We start from the raw sequence: 21,892 nt of genomic DNA on the forward strand, positions 1-21,892 counted from the left end.
AAACTTTTTGTGCCTTTTTTTCCCCTCTCATATAATGTACCTTTTACCCATATTATCATTTACATTAGCAGCACAGGATTATACTAGATGGATATTCTATTTTTAGACATTGAGGTTTCTGGCAGACCCAACTGGTTACCAGTTCAACAGCCTCTCTCTCCTCCTCATTAGCAAATACTGCCTCCATTAATAGAGGCTGAAAATGCCAGTTACTCGGTTTCTTAGTCTCTCAGCTAAGGCATAGGACACAAGGCCCAAAACTGGTCAAAGAGGCTAAGTAAAATTTCTGGGATAGGTTTTCTTCCTTAGAGAAACTTCCTCTTGCTGACTTTAAAAAAAAAAAAAAAAGATTATTGAAATAGATGACATACAATGTTATATTAGTTTCAGTTGTGCAACATAGTGATTCCTGATACATCATTCAGTGCCTACCATATTAAATGTAGTTACCATCTTTCACCATAGAATATTAATAACTATTCTCTGTGCTGTACTTTTCATCTCTGTGACTGACTGACTGACTTTATAATTGCAAGTGTGTACCTCTTAATCCTCTTCACCTGTTTCACACATACACATTTTCTCATCTCACCCTCTCTCCTCTGGCAACCGTTAATTTTGTTCTCTGCATTTATGACTCTGTTTCTGTTTTTGTTTGTTTTTTTAGATTCCACATGTAAGTGAAGTCATGGTATTTGTCTTTCTCTGCCTGACTTATTTCAATTTTTTTGAAATATTTAATACCCTCTAGGTCCATCCATGCTGTTGCAAATGGCAAGCTCTTACTCTTTTTCTATGGCTGAGTAATATTTCACTGCACACACATCCCGCATCTTTTTATTCACCTGTCAATGGGCACTTGGGTTCCTTCCAAGTCTTGGCTATCTATATGCTGCAGCAAACATAGCGGGGGCATTTATCTTTCTGAATTAATGTTTTGTTTTCTTTGGGTAAATACCCAATGGTGGAATTACTGGATCATAAAGTATTTCTATTTTCAATTTTTTGAGGAACCTCCATACTGTTTTCCATAGTGGCTGCACCAATTTGCATTCCCACCAAGAGTACATGAGGCTGCTGTCTTCTCCACATGCCTGCCAACACTTGTTATTTCTTATCCTTTTGATACTAGTAGCCATTCTGACTGGTATGAGGTGATAACTTCTTGTTTTGACTTGTATTTCCCTGATCATTAATGGTGTTGAGCATCTTTTCTTGTATCTGTTGGCCATTTGTGTATCTTTTTTTGAAAAATGTTTATACAAGTCTTCTGCCCATTTTAATCAGGTTATTTGTTTTTTGGTGTTGAGTTATATGAGTTCTTTATATATTTTGTATGTTAACCCCTTATTGGATATATCATTTGCAAATATCTTCTCTCATTCAGTAGGTTGTTTTTTTCATTTTGTTGATGGTTTCCTTTACTATGCAAAAGCTTTTTATTTTGATGTAGTCCTATTAATTTATTTTCGCTTTTGTATCCCTTGCCAGAGGACATGTATCCATAACATGTTGCTAAAGCCAGTGTCCAAGAGATTACTGCCTATGTTTTCTTTTAGGTATTTTATGGTTTCAGGTTTCACGTTTAAATCCTTAATCCATTTTGAGTTTATTTTTGTGTATGATGTAAGAAAGTGGCCCAGTTCCTTTTCTCCTCCTCTCCTCCTCCTCCTCCCCCTCCTCTTTGCTCTTCCCCCTTCTCCTCCTCCTCTGATTTCTGCTTATGTATCTGTCTATTTTTCTCAGTGCCATATATTGAAGAGACTGTCTTTTCCCCATGATATATTCTTGCCTCCTTTGTTGTAGATTAATTGGCCATATAAGCATGGGTTGATTTCTGGACTTTCTGTTACTCTGACTTTGGATGTGATAGTGTGAGGTAGGATGTCTAGAGCTACAGGAGCTTTCATGTCACCATGAGGAGTAAAGACTAAGAATAAGACCATGCCAAGGATAATAAGATGTAAAGATTAAGATTCTGAATCTTTGATGACATTCCTAAATTGCTGAATTAATGCTGGAAACTACCCCCCCCCAAGGAATTAAGGAATTCTAGGGGCTAATAAACTATTATTGTTTAAATCTCCTTAGTCAGGTAGTCTGTTACTTGCAGCTAAAAGCAAGCCAGCTGATATAGAGTTGTTCCAATTTTTTACCATCTCAAACAAAACTGAAATGTTCATTGTTAAACATATAATTTTGTAAATCTGTCCAAGTGTCCCAAGATAAATTCTTTTTTTTTTAAGACTTTATTTATTTGTTTGACACAGAGAGAGATCACAAGTGGGCAGAGAGGCAGGCAGAGAGAGAGGAAGGGAAGCAGGCTCCCTGCTGAGCAGAGAGCCCGATGCCCGATGCCGAGCTCAATCCCAGGACCCTGAGATCATGACCTGAGCTGAAGGCAGAGGCTTTAACCCACTGAGCCATACAGGCGCCTCACTGAGATAAATTCTTAATAGTGGAATCTCCATAGCATCCCAAATAAATAATGACCCAATGATTATTGATTGAATCTTTTCATTATTATTTCAAAATCCTAGATGTGGAGAGGATGGAGGAGCAAAGTTAGGATACCATTGATAGAATGTTGTTTTATCCAACATAAGCATTAAGGCAAAGCAAAGACAACACATTTCTTGGATGTTGTAGTTTTAAACATTAATTGTAAACTGCTTTTTTAAAAGATCTTTCCACACTGATTTTTCAGAGAACTAGAATCCATAAAATGAACAATGAGCATAAACATGACTTTATATGTAAACATATATGTTAGTTTTTGTCTATATACAAATCTGAATTCTACGATGAATTTCACCATATTATTAAGTGCACATAGAATAATCCTGCATCAAAGGACTATTGAACTAATGGAAGTTTTATGTGAAGTTCAACTATCTTACCCTTGGCTAACGACTATCAATCAACCCACTCATTGCCCTCAGTTATGTATTATCCTTTTGAGGAGTTAAAAGCAGGTCGCTTCAGATCTTTAGTGCATTATCTCATCTCTCTAATCTACTCAACAGTGTGTAGGGCTCCCAAAATGAAATGACTGTTCCAACCTGTGGAAACAGCCAAGATTGTTACAGTGGTTCTTTGATAACTCCTGCATTTTAGTGGTTTTGCGAGATTGGTTTTATTTGGAAAGAGAAAAAAAAGGGAAGAGGAAAGTTTTATCTGAATATTAAGCTTTTTAAAAATATAATTGATGACAAGAAAAGGAAAAGAAATGCATATTTCACATTTATTATAGTGACAGATGATCAGTTAATATTAAATGATTACCCGGAATGAACTGCTGAACAGTAGAACAATTGCATATCAACCACAAGAGCTTAAAATAAAGACTCTTTTGGATAAGTTATCTATGACTTGGTCCCCAAAAAGCAAAGTTTATGGACTCAGAATGTTGTGGCAGTCAGCAAGCCACAAAACAATTTGCAGGAGGCCCAGAAACACATTTCAAAGCAACACTTTACAGCAGGATTAAAGGTTAGAAACTGGCATTTGATGCTAAAACAAATCATATATTGGGGGTGGGTGTAAACTGTACATTTGTGGGTTTTTGAAGAAGATCAGCCATTTTCTAGCAGGACCTTTTGTAAATGTGTATACTGCCAAGTTATTTTTAAAAGAAATTTGAAATGAGAAGAGCATATTAACACTGTCCCCTGCTTACAAAGCTGTGATTTGACATTTATTGTTTTTCAGACAACTGTGGTGCTTGATGTCCACTGCTATAAAAAGAACTTTGACTCATTTATTCATTAACTGCTTACCGAGGACCTGTGTGTACTAGGCACTGTTGAAGACATTCAGAATATGGCAGAGAACAGATCAAGCAAAACATTTTGCTTTCATGGAGCATTAACAAAAAACAAAATCAAAACAAAACCAAACCAGAGTACTATTGAGTTTGTCAATTTGTCTGAAGGATCATAATATGTTTAGTAGTAATCATGAGACAAACTTTTTGGGAGGGGGACTTAATTTATTAAATGTATTTTGAAATATATTTGCATAGGGGGCCTGGGTGGCTTAGTCAGTTAAGCATCTGCCTTGGATTCAGGTCATGATCTTGGAGTGCCAGGATCGAGCCCCAAGTCTGGCTCCCTGTTGAGTAGGGAGTCTGCTTCTCCTTGATCCTCTGCCCCACCCCCACACCAGCTTGTGTTCTCTTTCTCTCTCCAATAAATAAATAAAATCTTTGAAATATATTTGATGAATTTGAAAGGAACAAACTCCCCTCCTTCCTAGTTTGACATTCTGCAATGGGGGTTAGACTCTCAAGTGTCCTACCTTAGAAAGGGACTTAGAAGATAAACTGTCCCTTAGAAAGGGACTTGTAGATAAACTGTAAGAATAGTGGATGAACAGTAGTTAGTGTGTATTTAATAAATATTTACATGTTTTAGAAAGTCCCATTCCTCTCCTAATGATGTACAGATGGCTCTACTGTGTTTTGAGCAAAGTTGGGAGTCTGGAAGGAGAGAAAAGACCTTCTACTTGAAATCCTCCTTTTTGTGCTGGACCTTCCCCTGAAGAGGGCCAGTCTGTGTGTGGCTACATCTCAGCTTCCCCGACATTTCCTAAGTCCTTTCTACCCCACAAGTGTGGTACCTGTCATCTTACATTATCTTTGGGGTCGCTTCTCAAAGCTATGGTGGTATCGGCTCATGTTTCTGACCACTGTGCTGACTCTTTCATGTCAGTTTACCTTATAGGTTTCAGGATTCACATTCTTATGGTGGTGTAGTGGAAAGAGTTTGGAACTCTCCATGGAGAGAGACTTAGTGAGGCTGGAGCATGACTCAGCCAATCCCTGGAACAGACTTTTGGGCCAGCCTCCTTGTCTACAAAAGATCTTGAAAGCCTTTTACTATTTCATCTCTAGGAGTCAATCCATTACCTATATCTGAAATGGTGACCTTGTTAATGAGACAGAATTAAAATCCTGGATAAACACAACTAATTTTGAGAGAGAAGTGCTTATTTCTTCATGCTGATTAATACGCAAAGCAACAAGTGGTCTTTGATAGTACAATAAAAGTTATGATCACTTGTTTTGATAACTTCTTTGCCTAACATATTATAACATCATTTGAATTGAATCTTGTTTTCAGGGAAAATTTTTAGAATATCAAAAATTGCCCTCTTTTAAACATTTTACCCTAAGCCTATCACAGTCCTTACTGTCACTGATCCTCTAAAAGTTTGCTATTGGTGATGGAGAAAGTACAGGTCAGAGAGAAAGTCAGAGAACATGGGGAGAAGCTTCTGGAATAGAAGTTGAAATAAAAGCTTCATCTACAAAGTTGTGTCCCCTCCTCTCTCTCCGGTAGTTACTGTTCTGTGTGAACGTTGGTCCCTACTTGTAGCCACTGATATAACACTAACATATTGTGTTATGTATTTGTCAAAACTTTAAAATTAATTTCATCCAAACTAAAATGGACCTGGATATTTTGGGATGCCAATGCAGGCTTTGAAATGTGTATTTTTTTTTTAATTTGTGTGTTTTAAATATATATTCTAATTTCTATTGACTATTGTCTGATCTTGTTACTTCCTAATTTGGTTAAATACTACAGCTGTTGAAATAACTCTGAAAGAATCTTTCTTGTGATTTTCCCAGAACAGTTAGCATTATCAAAAACTCAAAATGCCCCAGTGTCTTCTCAGACTATTTCTTTGTGGAATAAAGATTACATTTCTTTCTAATTGTAATCTCTCCTCTCTTTTTTCTATTCCACTCCTTTAGATATGGACCTAAATTAAGAAATATTGTTTTCTATAATAATACGTGAATTATATTTAGCTTCCCCTGGAATTATTTTTTTTAACTTGAAAGCTAAGGGGAAAAAAACAAAAAACAAAAAACAGAAACAAAGCAAAACCTAGGTATCACTCTGTCCAGAACAATTTTGATTAAAATCTGCTTTGAGAGCAGAAAATAGATTATATGAACCCTCAAAAGACTTTTCATGCTTGTGAATACTACAAAAGATAGAAAATCTTTTTCTCTTTGCCTCGGAAGGAATTTTTACAATTTTGAACTGGTGAAGCATTTTAAAGCTTATAGGTCATTTGCCTTTGCAATCAAGTCCATCTTTGAGTTAAGTCCTAATACCTCCCTTGAAATAATTGGGTTTAAAAACAATTTACAAAAACAAATTTAATTATACTTTTAACTATGTGGAAGTTCTCACACACACCCAAAAGTAGAACACATAGCATAATGAATCTTCATGTACAAATTGCTTAGTCTCAACAACTGTTAAAATGAGCTAAACTACATTTGAGCTCATAAGCTAAACTATAACTAAAAAGTGATACTTGGAGGTAGTCAGCATAGGCAGTCTAAAATCATTTACCTGGATAAAGGAAAGTTTCCATTACCATGTCAAATTCAGGCAGTTCATGAGAAGATGAAATGGGTTATTCATGGGTCATCACAATTAATTAGTATGTTAGGTTGTGTTTTATGTTGTATATATCTTATGATCAATAAACAGTTGTAAAACTAAACAATCTTTAATGGAATCAAAGCCCTGGCATAAAATAAGAACTAAATTTTTGAAAACTATTTCTCTTCCTTTGGACATATTAATAAGCTGTGGGTGTTCAGGTAGCTGCATGCCTAAAATATATATAAATCCTTCAGGGATGCTTAACACTTCCCAATCCCTCCCATAATAGAGTTCTTGTCAGCACTTGGTTCCAAGCCAGTTCAGGAGAATTCATCTGTCTCATGATGAAGGGCAAAGAATCAGCCAAACCCTGATAATCTGATAATAATTTGATTTAGTTTCATTCCAACTTTAGTATTTAATCATAGCAAACCAAAGCCCTCCCATGCATGGGCAAGTTGGCCAATTAGGGCATTTGGTGGGTTTGTTGAACAGAATGAAATGTTTTGAGAGTGTAAATACAACTCTGCTAACTGGGCTTGCATGTCGCCTTTGAGGACTGGTACTATGACCTCAACAAAGCAAGATCATAGGACTGGAATGAGGTAGGGACAATGAGGGCAAATAAGAAACTTCCAAGGGGAATGGTTGGTTCTGAGACCTAACTCATTCTTTGATAACCTTGCTCAGTGTTCCTGGACCTAACTTTAGGTGGGAAGAAGGTAGTGCTGCCTGGCTTTTGTAGCACAGCTTCAGAGATCTGGAAGCAGTAAAAGAAGTGGTCCTTGGGAACCATGTTAATGATAAAGTCATGTTCCTGAAACACCTGGTATTTTTGTGAGTTATCACAGACTTGTGACTCATAGAAAGAGGGGATAAAGTGAAATTTGTTAAGTCAGAGAGCCCCTCACGTCACCATCAGACAAAGGAAATGTTTGTATGGGTCAGAAACATCTGGCTTTATTTTGTTTGAGCCTAAAATTTTCCATCATTTTCATATTGCTTGCCATAGGTCTTTCAGATGTCCCTGGCCCATTGCCCTTACGGGTGTTTCCAGAGGACAGGGAGGTGAAAAACAGCTAGAGGTATGCATAGTTCTTCTAGGAAAGATGCTTTTATGGTACCCTTCTGCTAAATTAAAACAAAACAAAAAAAGACAGGAAAAAAAGGAAACAGAAAGTTACATATTCCTTCTACAAAAAACGAATGCCATTATTGAAGAAGTTGAAATCAAATGATGGAAATTGCCTCATCGAGCTTTTAAATACTCCTTTAAGGTAGAGCAGCATTGTAGTTCCCAAGGAGAGGCCAGTGATTCACTTCTCTGGCCAGAGTCCCTTCCTTCCCTCTGTTACTAGCATTTATCACCTTGCCTGACAGTCCTCACTACCCAGTAAACAGGAGAGATGCTCAACTGCCAATCAGCCTCTTTTATCTCCTTTTAGTTTATCTTATAGAATATTTAGAAGGGAATAAAGCTGTAAGCAATGGCTGTGCATAGTCAGTGTTTGGAAAAAAATCTTAAAAAGGGCTATTTTTAGTTTGAATTTAATTTCTTGACATATCTCCATCATCTGCCATTTGTAAAGGTAATGATGGCTTGCCTAGTATAATCATTTTTAATTATTGTTTTGTGGTTGAAAACCTAGACTTCAGTGTCTACAAGGGGCAAAATGTGGAGATGAATGAAAAATAATTCAGCTAATCTAGGATAAATAGGCCTAAATAAACAAACGCCTATCCTGAACCTCCCAGCATGATATTTGGTCAATCTCTGATCTTCCCATTATGCTTCCCAAAGTAGACAAGCCGTAGCTGCTACTCCTAACTGATGTTCTTATCAGGTTACCTTCCCTATTTGTTCTATTAGTACCTTTGGTATAAACAGATCATGGTATCTCTCAAATACAAACTCCAGAGATGATTCTCTCTCTGCTATTCAGATGCTGAAATGCTTTCTAACCCAATAATCAAATCCTTTTCGTAATAGCATATCAGCACCAAAGCTTCTGTTCTAATGCTGGAGAATGAGATCGCTTGCTAAAGAATGAGGAAGCAAAAGAAACTGATATCCTCCTTGAGGCCAATTATTTTACTCTCAGTTTCTCACTCTGGGCACACAATAATTAAAAAGTACATCCTGGCTTATTTATTTATTTATTTATTTATTTATATCTTGGCAACTCTTCTTGCTAAGTATCCAATTCCATATGCCTTTTAACGGTATACACTGACACAGTTAAATTTGTATGTTTCAAGGAAACACATTTTGTAAAGCATAGAAGTGACAGTAGTTTTGTAGATATTATACAAAATCCTGACTTACAGTTCAAGCCAGAGTAAAATACTGCAGTAGATGTTTACATTTGCCACTTTTGGCTACAACTTTCATAGATCAGAGTAGACTTGTTACAGTGTTTAATGTCATCTTTAATTGGCAAAGATATAGTGGGAAATTATTCAGCGATAGAAGGTGAAATTATGAAACCAGTGAATTATACATGGCCTGACGTTTTCCTTTGGAAATACTGAATGTAAATGTGGAAACTTGGAATTAAAAAGCATGGGAATGGAAGAAACCCTAACGGTCATTGAGTTCAGACCCATCCAGACCCAGTCCAGACCCATCCCCCACCATGAAATCTTTTAGCCACTTGCCTTATAAGAGTCTTCAAGTGCTCAATAAAGGAAAGTTGAAGGAACAAAAGAAAGCAAGCCAGGTTCAGCTTGGACATTCCTAGGTATTCCTTTTTGAAGGCAGCTCACTCCTGTCGAACATTTCCAACATTTAGAGTGCTCTTTTCTATACTACTTGATAGCATCTATTACTTTATTATTTATTAGTATTAATATTAGTATTACCTTGATAGTCTCCAATCTACAGAGAGAGACCGAAGTTGAAAGAAATACCAGAGCACTCTGCCAAACTTGATCACCTTTGAGCTTTTCGAGGGGGAAAAAGATCCATAAGAAAGCTCTAGGAAGAGCCATTTAATTTGTAGTGGTTATTAATATTTCATATGGTTTGAATATGCTGAGTTATCCTGTCCAAATAATGAATATAAAATTAATGTAATAAAATATAAATATAAACACAGAAGGAAAGGCTTAGCAAAATCCTCTGAAATGTAGAATGGTGCAGGGAATAAAAATCACATAAGTTTACTCTGTAGTTTTATGTAGGTGGCTAAAAGGTATTAGTGGTAATCTGTTAATTCAAGATGGCTTCTATCAGTTTACCTCCAGATAGCCTACATTTTCACAAGTGAGAAAAAGCAGACACGTTGTCATGATATCTCTTAAACCTACCCTCATCCCCCTCTCCTCCTCCTTATTCTGACTCTGAAAACTAACTCCTCTAGGATAAACCCTGATAACATTAAATCTGGAGCTACCATCAGGGCTGTTTCAATGGATTACCAAACTGAACCTCCTGGCCTTCTGTCTGGGACTGAGACTGGGGCTAGATCTCAGCAGAAATGTTCATCAATCTTCTCTTGCTTTTGGCCTCTGGTTTTTAAGTAATGGTCTAATTTCTTGCTTGTGTATTCTAGTAAGAGTCAGCTGGAAGAAGAGTTTTCCCTAAATGCACTGACAAAAGTAGAGAAAGTAGGAATGAGAACACTGTAATTCTGCCAACCCTAACCTCATTCTGCCTCAGTTTCCTTAAGTGGAAACTTACTGCAGTCAAGATATAGAACATTTCCGAGTCCAAGGAAGTACCCTCATCCTCCTTTGTGGGCAGCCTCTTCTCCCCACTTAAAATCCTGGGAAGTCACTGATCTGTTATAGAATGCTCACTGTCAGGTTCAAATACTAGTAATAAATAGTTATAGGTAGAAAGTAAAGACATCAGCAAGCTCTGATGGAAAAAAATAGAAAGTAACATGTGATTTGTGTGGAAATTTCAGGATATAATTTTTGTTGTGAACACTAATTTTTTTCTTCTACACTGTGCATGTCATGTTCAAACATTCATTGATTATCTGGTATTAGGCCCTATTCAATGAGTAATAAGACTGATGCTGCCATCATAATCAAAACAATACAGTTTGGCTTAGAAATGGACAAAGAGCTCAATGGAATGAATAAAGAGACCAAAAATAGATCCACACAGATATGAGAACTTAATATAAGGCAAAAGTGGCATTTTGTTCCAATGAGAAAAAAGATCATTTATTAAGTGGACAGTTTGGCAAAACCAGAAATTTACAAATGACGTGGATCGAAGATGTGGGAGGAGTGTACAATGGAAAGAAGTAAGGATGGTTTTTAGTAAGCACCAGTGCCCAGCAATATATTCGCTTCTATTATTTTCTTTATATTTAAAAATAGAACCACTCATTGTTGTCTTTTATCATTGTTCAGACCAAAATATAAAGATGCACAAACAGATTTCATCAGATTTCATTCGTTATATTTTAGTGTAGTAGAAAGGGCCCTGAACTGGAAATAATGTAGGATATCTATTCTAAATTTAGCAACTCTTGCTTGGATTGACATAAATTACTCCACCTTGAAGCTTGTTTCCTACTTGAAAAATTAGGGGGTTCGGGGTAGAGGATTTCTATGTTACCTCCTATTTCCAAGTATATCTACATATCTATGTACAGACTGTCCCTCAGACTTGAAGACTCCTAAATGTCTATCCTCTAAGTCTTAAAATGTTTTTGACCACCCAGATGTAGAGCAGAAAAAGAGCAGGAATAAATGGTGGAACAAGCAGAGAAGCAGCACTATTTTAACCAACCTAGAAACTTTTGCTAGTTTTATAGATTAATACTCTGTAGGACATATTTTGTCTTTCGGACAAATACCTTCCATCTCCCATTCCTGTCATGCTCACAGTGTCTGTAGCCAGTTGTCATAACGTCCTCAGTCTGATGTTGAAAAATGCTACCGTTTGCTTTTGGAAATGTGATTCAGTCTTGCTGGCATGGATTCCTTTGAAAGATCCTTGACCCATTCTCAGGATGCTCTCAGTTTGCCAGAAGCAAGCAACAAAGGGGATGGGGTTTCACAAAGAGAGAATTCAGGGACTTCGTGAGTGTAATTCCTCTTCAGGGCTGCCCTCACATTTCTGCCAAGACCCAGCAAGGCGCCTTCATGAGGGCACCTAATCTTCTCTTTCAAAGATATCCAATTACTCAGGCTCCAAGCTATGAAGTAGAGCTTCAGCAAGCATGAAGTGGTTCCTGGGAACCTCTGGAGAAACAAACATTGACAGGTAATGTCACAGCTGCCTATCACTATCCAACTGGGTTGATCTTTGGGCAAGTTCCCGGCACACACAGTGTTGCTTTTAAGTCCTGCTGATTTGGATTCAGGTTTTTCCCTTTTAGCATTTTGCCTGAAATTTCTGTTTGACTTGGAACTCCCCAACCAGCAAATTAAATGAAATGAGCATGATAAAAAAAGTTCATTGAAATTTACCACAGCCATTTGAAGAAACTTCCAATAAAACCAGAAAAGAGAGCCAATGGCCATCTGCCCAGTGACATAAAACAAAAAGCTGCCCACTAGGAGATGAAATTAAAACACTAAGGAAACTAGGAACAGGAAGAATCCAACTTTTCTACAGTCTCCACTTATCTAAACTTCAGGCCTTCCCAAGAATTAGCTAAATCCATCTGGAAGAGTACTTAATACACTTCCAACTTGCTTTTCTTTTGCCAATGACAAAGTATTAAACCAACATACACATAAGCAAAACGCCTTAAACGTGAGTGACTGAATGGTGGAGTCCATTAGGGCACTCTGCCTTACACAGTGATCACTGTGGTGAGTAAAACTCATTTTTAGGCACTCTGACTCTGACCCAGGTTAGTAGAGGAGATATGTAGATAAGATGGATGTGACACAGGGTGGAAAAGATTTTTCTATCAGAATAATGATATGTCTATTTTTGAGATACGTTTTCTGTTTGATAAAATGAGAAAGGATAGGCATGGCACCAGATGAGTTGGTTAAAAAATAATCTCCCAATAGCGGGAGTTACAGTTCATAGAACATGAACTCACACTGACTGTATCTAAATCACCTATTTAAAAAAATTATCAGAAAACACACACACACACACACAAATTACCAGATAAGTTCTGGAAATCTAATGTACAGCAAACAAAAGGAAATAAAAAACAAAAAAAACAGCCACTTTAAGAAATGAACTAAAAAACAAAAAGGTGAATTTAGTGAAAACAAAATCAGAACAGTTAAAATGGCATCTAGTTTCTAGTGTGTGTATGTGTATGTATTTTTCTTACATGCATAATAAATACATCTGTATATAGTAAAGTACTCTGCACATAATAAACACTCAATAAACATTTGATGACAAATAACTGGCTGATGAATATACCATATAGCCTTTAAATGCTGCTTTTCCAAATACAATAAAAAATTGAACACTTCATTACTGTATACAGACTTTAAGTCCCTGGCACATGTGTCTAATAGACTTTAGATATCTGGCATTCCCTTTCCATATTCCACCTAATTATTGCATTAACATTCTCCTAGTAATTTTTCTTAGTTATTTGTGTTTTTCTTCCCTTTTAACCATATTTTCAAAACTAGGGTATTCCAGGGTTCTGATATTTGATGATAAAGTACATTTGCTAAATTTTTTTGCAAAAAATATTCATAGTTATAAAATATGTGTGTACTTTCTTAGATTTTTGTGTGGAAGGAGTTCTTTCATCATTTTTTTTAACCAGTTTCCCTTTGGGATATCTCAAGACCCCAACATCTGGTTAGTGGTTTCTTGGAAAGGCACATTTTTTCAATACAAAATGTTCTTTTTCTTAAAATAACAAAACAACTTAATTTGCATGCTTTTAGTAGCTTAAAAGGTTGAGTAAAATTTACTTTTCCTTAATAAGTATCAGCTTTTACCTTATCATACTTCAATGCACCTATTCCAGCAATAACATGAAACTTTAGATTTAAAAATTATATGCAAATTAATAATTTGGGAAGTCAATATGCAAAATATGGAAATATCTGCCATATTCAATGATAAGTTAAAGAACTGATCTGGTCCTAGAAACATGAGTAACATGATACACCTGTTGTGTGTAGGAGAGATAGAGTAGGTATGTGTCTAGTATCTGTGGACCTGAATTTAAACCATGATTTCATCACTTTGACATTGAATACATTTTTTAACTCCCTCTGAGTCTCAGTTTCCTGATCTATAAAATTGGCAGACTCAGAACTCGGGCTTTTTGTAAATATTATTTATTTCAGCAAACAGTGTTATAATGCTTACTCTATATAAACCACTCTTCTAAACACTTTCCAAATTGTAATTGATTTAATTTTCGTGTCAGGCTTCTGCAGTAAGCGCTTTTAGTTTCACTTTAAAGATGAGGAAATAAGACATTTAAACAAGGTGATTTTCACCTAGAAGGCCTTAAGTCAGTGGCATTCCCAAGGCAAATCAATTGAGCTGGTTTTTAGTAGATAATTTTAGTAGATAATTTAGTAGATAATTTTTAGTAGATAATTTAGTAGATTTTTAGTAGATAATTTAGTAGATAGATTTTTAGTAGATAATTTAAAATTAGTAAGAAAACCAACTAAAATTTGGTCTGCATCATACCATCATCAGGCAATAACAATTTTATACAATGTCAGTGATCAAATACCCTTGTTCTCAGGGTGGACCACTCCCATCCTTCATACCTAAGTACACATTGGCCTCAGTATTTATTTATAACATTGTTTTTATAATTAAAATAAGAAAAAGTTATAAGGGTTGGAAAATATAACAAAAATATGAATAATTTCTAGAATTAAACATGGCCTTGAGTGAATTAATATATATATGTATGCAGTTTAGAGGTACACAGACATGTGTATACATATATACATACATGTGCGCACACATACACACACCTTTTTTCTCAGGATAACTAACATCAGTGGCATCTGAAGTTTGCTTTACACTATACATATGATATTCACTGGATATTTAAGTTTGGTAAAATTTTCAGCTGTGCTTTTCTTACCTCATACTTTCTTTTCAAAACATGTAAATAGTTTTAAAGGAAGTTGCAGGTTAAAATATGTAATTCCTAAAATAACAATAATGAAAATGACAACAACAAAAACAAAAATAAGTAGCACTGCTTTCCATTATTTTTTAAATAAAACATTCAAGGGTGTTTAAGCCCGATAAAGTGAAATCTATCTCAATTCACCTTCAAACTTCATATGGAAAGTGGTATTTTATAGTGCAAATTATCAAGATTGACTAGTTACCATTACAAGTCCAGTGGATCATTTCTCAATTACCCACTCGGCCAGTCTCCTGGGTCAGTTGGGACATCTTAAGCAGCAGGGAATACCAATGTAACAGTCAATTTTGGCAACAAATACAATTTTTTAAAAAGAACAACATCAATTTTTTAAAAAGAACAACATTGTTTTGGATGGATATACCCTCTGAGGATTAAATCAATTTAACAAAAACACTAGTTTGGGTTTACAAATATTAATCTTTGTGTCATCTTTTCTTCTGTTATCTGTTTTTATATTCTTGACAAGATTGTGTAATTGAAAGTTTTGGCCTTTGAGTCAAGATTTTTCAGGTTCAAATCTTATCTCTGCCACATGTTATGTAACATTGGCTTTCACACATATGAGCTTTGGTTTCCTACTGTGGAAACAGGTTGAACAACACTTACATCACGGGGTATGCTCTGAAGAGTAATTGGATTAAATTGGTGAAGCCTAGCTTTGTCCCTGTTTATATGATCAGTGCTCAAAAATACTAGTTTCTTCCCTCACATCTTCCTACTTTTCCCCACCTCTCCAAAGATTAGAATACCTACAATAGTCCCCTGAGTAGCAGTCCTTCAATTTCTCTTCCAGTGGGTTGCTATCTTTAGGAATCCCCAGATGGATTAAGTTTCAGTACCCGCAGGTGAAGGCTGACCTGGCTAGCGCACATGGCAGATTCATCCAGAGGGGATTATGACTGGGAGTTTGTAAATTTCCTGCTGTGCTTATGCCAACGTCATGAGGCATCTGGTGAGGAAATTCAGCCTGTTCACTTCGGAACAAGGCACCCAAAAATTTCCAGTATGTTTATTATATGGTTATTTTGGAATAAATGACAAACAAAAGCTATATTTCGACATTAGAAAGATGTTGATGTATACTTAGAATTTTTTGTGTGTGCCAAAAGAAATAGAACATTCCCTTGCAAAAGTGTGTATTGAAGTGAAATGAAACAAATGCTCCTTTATTTATTTATGTAAGGCTAGACATTGGATATATTGCATCATTTAAACTTCATCCTTACACTTCATTACCCACTAAAAATGAGCCCTGCTTATAAGAATTTGTGTGGTCAGTGATAAGCTGTGCTTTGAAATTGAGTGCTGTAGATTAAACATTTGAAAGGAAAAGAGAAAGGAAGGGAGAGGAAAGAGGGAGAGAAGGAAGGGAGGGAAGGAGGAATGAAAGGAAGGAAGAAAAGAAGGGAGGAAGGGAGGGAAGGAAGGAAGGAAACGAGAGAGAGGTGGGGGAAGAGTGAGAGGAAAAGAATTGTAATTGATCTTTTGGAACACTGGAGAATAGTACTTAAAGATTGGAAATTTCCTAAACTTTAAGTTCAAAAATCGTAGAAATACATTTTTTTCCCCATAATATACTAATTCACAAATCATGTGTCAATAGCTTGAAAATAAACTTTTTGGCTGTTATAACAGACTTCTTAAAATTTTGCCATTTAGTGAGGACCCAAAGTCAGATTTGAAAGCCTGTATCCTCAGATTTTCCATTTTTCAATGGGATGAAATTCAGATTTCTTTTAGCCCAACACTAATTACCCTCCACAGTTTGTGTCCTTCTCTTTGTTTCTTTCTACTCTTCCTTTCCCCCCTATATTTTACCATCTGTACTTTAGAGCTAGTATTATAAAGTAATTAATAACATGACATGTAGGTAGCCCTACATGTTTAGCACTTCAACTTATAGCAGTTTGCATTCTATGCAGTTTTTATAGTCATTAATTTAATTTTTTTCATCATGGTAAGTGCACTTTTTAATCCCAATTCCGATTTCCCTAACTCCACCCTGCCCCACCTACCTCACCTCTGATAATCATGTTTGTTCTCTATAGTTAAGAGTTTGTTTCTCGGTCTCTTTCTTTCCCCTGCCTCTCTTTTTTCCCTTTATTCATTTGTTTCTTAATGTGATCATATGGTGTTTGTCTTTGTCTCTAGCTCCATTCACGCTATTGCTAATGACAAGATTTCATTCTTTTTTTTTATGGCTGAATAATGTTCCAATATATGTGTACACTACATCTTCTTCTTTATCCATTCATCTATTGATGGACACGTTTGGTCTGCTTCCATAGTTTGTCTACTGTAAATAATACTGCAACAAATATAGAGGTGCATGTATCTCTTTGGACTAGTATTTTTGTATTTTGGGGGTAAATACCCAGGACAGTGATTGCTGCATTACAGGGTAGCTCTATTTTTTTTTAAGATTTTATTTATTTATTTGAGAGAGAGAGAACACGAGCAGGGACAGAGGGAGAGGGAGAAACAGGCTCCCTGCTCAGCAGAGACTAGATCCCAGGAACCTTGGATCATGACCTTAACAGACTGAGCCACCCAGGGGCCCCTAGTGTAGTTCTATTTTAAATTTTCTTTAAGATCCTCCATAGTGCTTTCCACAGTGGCTATATACCAATTTGCATTCTCACCAACAGTGCATGAGGGTTCCTTTTTCTTCACATCCTTGTCAGCACTTGTTGTTTCTTGTATTTTTGGTTTAAGCCATTCTGACAGGTGTGAGGTGATATCTCATTGTGGTTTTGATTTACATTTCCCTGATGTTGAGTGATGTTGAGCATCTTTTCAAGTACCTACTAGCTAATTATATTTCTTCTTTGAAAAAATGTCTATTAAATTCCTCTACCCATTTCTTAATTGGGTTACTTGTTTTTTGGATATTGAGTTTTATAATTTCTTTCTATATTTTGAATACTAACCCTTTATTGGATAGGTTATTTCCAAATATCTTCTCCCATTCAATAGGTTGCCTTTAAGTCCTGTTGATTATTTCCTTTGTTGTGCAGAAACTTTTTATTTTGAGGTAGTCCCAGTAGTTTATTTTGCTTTTATTTCCCTTGCCTCAGGAGACGTATCTAGAAAAATGTTGCTATGCCCAATGTCAGAGAGATTATTATTTTGCTCTCTTCTAGGATTTTTATGATTTCAGGTCTCACATTTAGGTCTTTAATCCAGTTTGAGTTTATTTTTATGGTTGGTGAAAGTGGTCTGGTTTCATTCTTTTGCATATGGCTGTCCAGTTTTGCCAACACCATTTGTTGAAGAGACTGTCTTTTTCCTGTTGTGTATTCATGCCTCCTTTGTTGAAGATTATTTGACTATATAAGTGTGGGTTTATTTCTGGGTTTTCTGTTCTATTCCACTCATTTATGTGTTTATTTTTTATGCCAGTATAAATAATTTTAATTACTACAGCTTTGAAATATAACCTGAAGTTAGGATTTGTGATGCCTCTGGCTTTCCTTTTTCAAGATTGCTTTGGTTGCGTGGGGTCTTTTGTGGTTCTGTACAAATTTTAGGTTTGTTTGGGCTCTGCAAAAAATTCTGGTCGTTTTTTGATAAGGATTACATTAAATGTGTAGATTGCTTTATGTAATATAGATATTTTAACAATATTTGTTCTTCCAATCCATGAGTATGGAATGTCTTCCCATTTTTTTACATCTTCTTTAATTTCTCTCGTCAGTGTTTTATAGTTTTCAGAGTACAGATTTTTCACCTGTTTGGTTAAGTTTATTCAGATATTTTATTCTTTTTGGTGTAATTTTAAATGGAATTGTTTTTTCGTGTGTAATTGTTTTCTTAATTTCACTTTCTGCTGGTTCATTATTAGTGTATAGGAATGCAGTAGATTTATGGACCTTGATTTTATATCCTGTAACTTTACTGAATAAGTTTAACAGTTCTATTTTTCAGAGGAGTCTTTAGAGTTTTCTATATCTAATCTCATGTCATCTGCATATAGTGAGAGTTTTACCTCATCCTTATCAATGTGAATGCCTTTTATTTCTTTATGTTGTCTAATTGCTGTAGCTAGGACTTCCCATACTACACCGAATGAAAGTGGTGAGAGTGGACATCCTTGTCTTGTTCCTGACCTAAGGGGGAAAACTCTGTTTTTCACAGTGAGTATGACGTTGGCTGTGGGTTTTTCATATAAGCCCTTTATTATGTTGGGATATGTTCCCCTGTAGACTTACTTTACAGAGGGTTTTTATCATGAATGGATATTGTACTTTGTCAAATGCTTTTTCTGCATCTATTGAAAGGATCACATGGCTTTTATTCTTTCTCTTATTGATGTGACATATCACATTGATCGTTTTGTGAATATTGAACCACTCTTACATCCTAGGAATAAATCCCATTTCATCATGGTGTATGATTTTTTAACTCTGTTGTTGGATTCATTTTGCTAGTATTTTGTTAAGGAATTTTGCATCTATATTCATAGAGATACTAGCCTATAGTTTTCTTTTTTATATAGTATCTTTACCTGGTGTTAGTATCTGGGTGACACTGGCCTTATAGAATGAATTAGGAAGGTTTCCTTTCTCTTGTATTTTTTGGAATAGTTTGAGAAGAATGGACATTAACTCTTCCTTAAATGTTTAGTAGAATTCACCTGTGGAGCTATCTGATGCTGGACTTTTGATAATGAGGAGGTTTTTATTACTGATTCATTTTCATTGGTGGCAATTAGTCTGTTCAAATTTTCTATTTCTTCCTGCTTTAGTTTTGGTAGGTTTTATATTTCTAGGAATTCATCCATGTCTTCTAAGTTTTCCAATTTGTTGGCATATAGGTCTTCATAGTATTCTGTTACAATTTGTATTTCTGTGGTGTCAGTTATTTATCCTCTTTCACTCGTAGTTTTGTTTTGGGGAGTTCTCTCTCTCTTTTTTTTTTTTTTTGAGTCTTGATAAAGGTTTATCAATTTTGTTGATCTTTTCACAGAACCAGCTCCTGTTTTTACTGATCTTTTATATTGGGGTTTTTAAAAAAAATTCTATATCCGTTATTTCTGCTCTAATCTTCATTATTTCCTTCTTTTGCTGGGTTTGAGTTTTGTTTGTTCTTTATCTACCTCCTTTAGGTGTAAGGTTAGGTGGCTTGAGATTTTTCTTGCTTCTTGAGGTAAACCTATATTGCTATAAACTTTCCTCTTAGAATGGCTTTTGCTGCATCCCAAAGATTTTGGATCATTGTGTTGTTCTTTTCATTTGTTTTCTGTATTTTTTTTATTTCTTTTTTGATTTCTTTGTTGATCCATTCATTGTTTAATAGTGTGTTATTTAACTTTAATGTATCTGTGATCTTTCCAGATATTTTCCTGTGGTTAATTTCTAATTCCATAGCATTGTGTTCAGAAAAGATGGTATGACTTTGATCTTCTTGAATTTGTTGAGGCTTGTTTTGTGGCCTAATATGTGATCTGTTCTGGAGAATGTTCCATGTGCACTTGAAAATAATGTGTATTCTGCTGCTTTAGGGTGAAATGTTCTGAATATGTCTGTTAAATCCCTATAGTCCAGTGTGTCGTTCAGAGCCACTATTTTCTTGTTGATTTTCTAGTTGGATGATCTGCCCATTGATGTAAGTGGGGTGCTGTTAAAGTCCCCTACTATTATTGTATTACTATCAATTATTTTTTTTATGTTTGTTATTAACTGTTTTATGTATTTGGGTACTCCCATGTTGGGTGTATAAATATTTACAAGTATTATATTCCCTTGTTGGATTATCCCCTTAATTATTATATAGTGTCCTTCTTTGTCTCTTGTTACAGTCTTTGTTTTAAAGTATATTTTGGCTTTGGACTAAGCAAAAGATGGATTTAAGCATTTCTTACTCCCATAGCTACATATCATCTGATGCCCAGTTTCTACCAGAATTTCTAACTTCCCTTTTTGGAGTCCAAGTGTCAGGTTGGGAAATGTACGTCAATTATTTGGCCTATAGACATGAGCTTCCCTTTTCTCCGATAGCGTTGTTAAAAAGGAAAAATTTCACCTCATTAAATGAAAGGCCATTTGGGACCTTTAATAGTCCAGAAGTGACCACCACCAACCCATCTAGTGTGTCTGAGAACATTGGAAAACACCCCAGTCCTGCACCATGTGCACCAAAGTTTACACAGCTAAATGTGGCCCCCACCCACACCAATGGCTGAGTGCCCCTGGGCATTACAGAACCTGACCAACTACTGTGGTGACCTTGGCCAGAATATACAGCGCATGTGAGCATGTTGGCTTAATTTGTTTGTCTTTTTTTAAAAGTATATTTCCTCATGAAAACTGCCATTGTGTAAATTATAATTAAATGCAAATATTATACTTTATAATCTTATAATAATTTCCTGATAAATATACCTGATAATTTAGTCTGTAGCATCGTATTACAGTCTATTGCAGTTGGCTCTCTTGGTCTCTTTTTTGCTTTCCACAACTATATCTGATCACACATTTAGGATGGAAATAATCTGGTCTTAATCCTTTCAATAAAAAAAAGGCTGGCAAATTTCTTTTATGAGTAAACAGAAAGGGTTTTATAAGGCAGCATATATAAAAAAGGAAACATTAATCCTAACCCTTCACTTTCTTAAATAGGAATTAAGGTCAGTATTCTTAAAGCAGCCAACTGAAGTGGTGCTAAGTTCAGAAATTATTTGGAAAGAGAACCAAACAGCTGAATTTCACTAGAAAAAAAGGCATTTCAGGAGTTGGGTGCTAAGCACTGGTGGTGTCTTTCCAAGTCATTTCTCTTTAACTAGGTCATCTCTTTTAAAAGAATGAGAGACAATAAAAAAATAATCACTATGCTCATCTATTTCTTTATTCTTAATTAAGTCTTTCTACCACATTATAAGACACAGTAAATCAGATTTTCTCCAAAATCAGATTTCCTCCAAAAATCTAGGCTGTTTCCTAAGGAAAAGTGAGGCATTTAGAGAAATCTAACAAATCTTTCAGTCCATCAGAAATTAATGATGCACTAAAGAATGTATTTAAAAGCCTCCGGAAAAGAAAGCTTCCGTCAGAGTAGAACATATCAAACTTTTTTTTCAGATTCAAGTGGTAAATAGTACCTTGTTGGAGAAGAATTGCTTCTGTGAACTATCTCTTGTGAACAACATCATTTCACCCCTTAAATCTGTGTCTCATTTCATCTTCCAAAACAGCAAACATAATTATACTCAGACACAGCATCACTGCATCTGCTGTCCAGTTCCCACAGTGGTCAATTGTCTATTTTTCATGTTCTAGCATATTTCAGAATTCAACCTCTGGATTTTAAATATGATGTGACTTACAGACACATTGGCAAAAAGACAGTGTTCCTTTAAAATTCACATACTTTCTGCAGATGCAGTTTCCTATTCATGAA

At 35.6% G+C, this 21,892-nt stretch overlaps 1 protein-coding gene across 3 annotated transcripts in view; it reads left to right on the plus strand.

The window, feature by feature from the left end:
• ANGPT1 (angiopoietin 1) overlaps positions 1–21,892 on the plus strand; it is a 245,133-nt gene that overhangs the window by 104,021 nt on the left and 119,220 nt on the right. The window lies entirely within an intron of this gene.

Source organism: Lontra canadensis, unplaced genomic scaffold (assembly GCF_010015895.1).
Source record: "Lontra canadensis isolate GAN:19392208 unplaced genomic scaffold, GSC_riverotter_1.0 scaffold15, whole genome shotgun sequence".
Classification (NCBI taxonomy): domain Eukaryota; kingdom Metazoa; phylum Chordata; class Mammalia; order Carnivora; family Mustelidae; genus Lontra; species Lontra canadensis.